Source organism: Lucilia cuprina, chromosome 3 (assembly GCF_022045245.1).
Source record: "Lucilia cuprina isolate Lc7/37 chromosome 3, ASM2204524v1, whole genome shotgun sequence".
Taxonomy (NCBI): Eukaryota; Metazoa; Arthropoda; class Insecta; order Diptera; family Calliphoridae; genus Lucilia; species Lucilia cuprina.
Window position 1 is genome coordinate 58,339,097 of NC_060951.1, and position 3,886 is coordinate 58,342,982.

Consider the following 3,886-nt stretch of genomic DNA (forward strand, 5'->3'; position numbering starts at 1 on the left):
TCTATTCTATATCTAGGTTTAATCTTACTTCTTGAAATCTTTTCTGTATTCTCTAGAATCAAAAATGGTTGGAACATAACGGTCTGATTGTACTCCACTCTAACTGATTTCATTCCTTATACGATTATTTAATAACTATTATTTATTATCTTTCAAGTTAGACCTTTGACAATAAGCCTGTAGCTAGATACATGTGTAGTCGTTTATGTGAAGAAGAGTTTGAAGGGTAATTTAATTCTTACTAGCAAAAAGTTAGTTAACATAACTAAAAAAAGAGCATATTGAGTTAATTGAGAGTATTTTGTTATTGTCTTCGTTATTGATTCTTTTCCTTTCATTTCAATTTTTTGTTCTCTGAGCAAACAACAACATGTGTGTTAATGACGCACAGCATGAACTGAAAAAGAGGTAATTTTTATTTGAAATCCAAAAAAAAAAAAAAATAACGAAAACCTTTTCGTATAACGCCACTGACGTGCGCCGTAGCTACGCTTTGTTGCTGACAATGTGTTTTACTAGAATATATTTTTTCGTCCGACGGTCGGGCAGTTTGAGTTTTCAATACAAATTCTTTTATTGAAATTCTATAAAGTGAATAAACACACAGAGTGTCTGGTTAAGTCAAGCGCCGTTCGCGAAACAGTCAACACAACACGGTTAATTTTGAGTTTTGTTTTGTTTTGGTTTTTATTTTTCAAATTTTTAGTAAAGAGAAAAAAAGTAAATAAAAAGTGCAATATTAACTAAAAAAAAAAAAAATTAACAAGAATTTAACTAAATAAATGAAATTACGTTTGAATAACAATTAAGAAAAGCATAAATAAAAGAGAGCATTAACTGATAAAAAAAAAAAACAAAAAATTAAATTAAAAATAGTACAAATATTATACAAGCTGAATAATTATACAAAATAGGAAATCCATTAATCATACAATAAACCATTCATTTAAATTTTTGTTTATTTTATATTAAAAAAAAAACAAAAATATACAAATTAAGTGAATTTTTGGAAATAAATCTGTGATAGTAAGTTGAAAAAGTATATATAAAAATAAATAACCCAAATATTTATCTATATAAAAAAAGTATATTATATTACATTTATCCAAAAAAAAAAAATAAATAAAAAATAATAATAATAACGTCAGCGTGTGCCAAATAATAACAATAATAATATAAAGTGAAATGGGTTTTTTATCAGTTTAATTTGATTTACCCAAGGATGTCTTATTATTTAAAAAGAAATACAATATTATACAATTGGAATTAATTGTTAAAACCTAAGTGTTTGTGTTGTCTATTAGAAATTGATAACAATAAATAAAAAAAAAATTAATAGAAAATTCTCAAGTGCAATGTTAACATGTATTTTATAACAAATGATGATTACGTCAACTTTCTTCTTTTCGTACTATATTTACATTACATTTACTTTCTTTTTTCTTGTGTTGTGGTCGAATCCTGTTCACTCTTTATAATAGCAAATAAAATCAAATTTATGTTTGCCGATGACATGCACTCATATTTCTTCAGGTCACTTAATCATCATATATGCCATTTTTAAGGTCTCAGCTTTTTCTTTCTAAATCTTTCTAAACTTAATATCGAAAAAGATTCAAAAAAAGTTGCTGACTTTTTAGCGGTAAAGGTAAGAAAAACCGTAATCAAGATTTTGGAGGTGTTTAACAAGTTTCAAAAACACATTCTTGTTCTACTTAGACCAACCTCTCTGAAAAATAATGTCACTTCTCATTGCACTGTGAAATTGTTATTATTTTCATTGCAATTGATTTTCTTATTCAAAGAAAAAAAAATTACAATTATTTTTCTTAATCAGAGATTTCTTTAAGTGTAATTCCACACATACAAATTGTTTTAGGCCGGACTATAGAACCATCGTACCATCCAGTGTCTAATTCCTTTCAAAGTCGATATTTTCTAACAATTTTTTGAATAGTCGGTTTAAAACATAACCACCTCTATCACAAATCAACATTTCAATTAAAATATATTTCCGTTTCACTTGCTTCGTTCACTAAAACTGTCACTTAATATTGCGGATTAAATTCTATTTTCAACAGGTTCATTCGCAACGCATCGTTACGGCCAAACTAACGAATAACCCATATCACACCAATTAACATTTCACGTAAAATACGTTCCCATTCACTTTTTTCGATCTCTGTGAAGTAATGTTGCGAATTGAATTTTTATTTCCACTAACGACATACAAAAGGTTTCCGTAAGTAAGAAAAGCTGAATCAACTGATTCATCATGGAATGGAACGTAAAGACTAACTGTGCCCTAACTGTCTCTGTTGTGAAATTTTTTCAATGGAACAAAAAAACTCAACTATTGTGAATGAATTGTTCACTGCAAGTTCCGTAAGTGAGAAAAGCTGAATCAGCTAATTATTCATGGAACGGAATGCAAAGATTAACCGAGCCCTTACTCTCCTTGTTGTGAATTCTTTTTTTCAATGGAGCAAACAAAATCAACTATTGTGAATGAATTGTTCACAGCAAGTTCCCTTCGAGGGGAATAAAAATTTCATTCTATTGGCGATAGGGGTAAATATGTATTTGTTTAACATTAGAGCAAATAGGAATGTGTTGATTTCTATACATATGGATTGGGAAATGTACATTACTCTAAAATTCCATATTCTTAGACATCGGTTCTTATCACTAAAGCAGCCTATTTTGTAACAGTTTCAAATTCGCTCTAGTTTTTGTAATTATCACAATATTCAATATCTTTTCAAATATAAAAAGGTACTGATCCAATTGTCAAAGATCTTGTCGCATATACCGCGAATTTCAAAGATCTTGTCGCATATACCGCGAATTTCATTCTGATCGAAAGTGGAATTACAACTTGTAAACAAATGGTCTTTTTCACGTTGAAAATGTTTAGTGATTTCTTGAAGCAGATCAGAATGTAATTCTGTGACAGGCCTGATATTTTTAGATTAGATATTAAATTCATTTCCTAGGAGAAAGATATTTTCTATTTTATTTTAAATGTTAGGGATTCTTTGTCTTAAGAACAAAACGATATGAAATGAAGTGAATCATACGTTTCGAGATATCGATGGATTAGAAAATCTGCAGATAATGAATAAAATTGTATTAAGAGTGCTTATAGATAAAAATTGTATGAAAAGCTATTATATAGAAAATGATGAATGAACTAGTCTCTAGAAAGATTTTTAGGTGATACAGTAATAGATATAGTTCTATCTCCTTAGATGGAATGAAAACTGAGTCCTAACTTTAAGAACATCTGTTACTTGACACATACGTATTTTATGATCAATAAGTTCAGTCTAGAGAATGCACAGACAGTTTTTTAAAAGCTAAGAATGATTTTTTCGGAATACCCTTAGGTTTATAGTGAAAACTTTTAAAACATTTGTTGCTTTCACTCATACATATCTGAGTATTTTGTATTAAGTCTGAGATCAGTGTTTTTCGAGAGATATATGTAAACACATTATTAGTTCATTTTATAAAATAACATACTTTTAAACTACTACCCTATAAAAATCAAACAATTTGTTAAACCAATAACACAATTCTGCCAATTATTTCAAAAATGTAAATGTCCCAAAAACTTTTTGAAGACCTAATAAACAGTATTTTTCAGTTTTATTGCATTATTCCATAAATTTTTGTTAATTTCAAAGAAACAACTGTGATTTCCTAGAAATCATTAATTAACATTAATAAGCAAATATAAAATTTAATAAAAATAAAACTCATGTAAAATAATAAGAGTTTTTTTTATACCCTTCACCTTCGTGAGAAGGGTATATATAAGTTTGTCATTCCGTTTGTAATTTCTATAATATAATTTTCCGACCCTATAAAGTATATATATTCT

General features: G+C 27.7%; 1 protein-coding gene across 2 annotated transcripts in view; it reads left to right on the plus strand.

Moving 5' to 3' along the window:
* Nucleotides 1-616: 616 nt before the first annotated feature.
* LOC111677381 overlaps nucleotides 617-3,886 on the plus strand; it is a 25,923-nt gene continuing 22,653 nt past the window's right edge. The window contains exon 1 of one of the 2 annotated variants that reach the window (XM_023438484.2): nucleotides 617-1,026. The gene's annotated coding sequence lies outside the window, so the exon portion shown is untranslated. Of the gene's footprint in view, nucleotides 1,027-1,140; nucleotides 1,649-3,886 lie in introns of those variants that run through there. The other variant, XM_046945814.1, reaches the window with a different exon arrangement.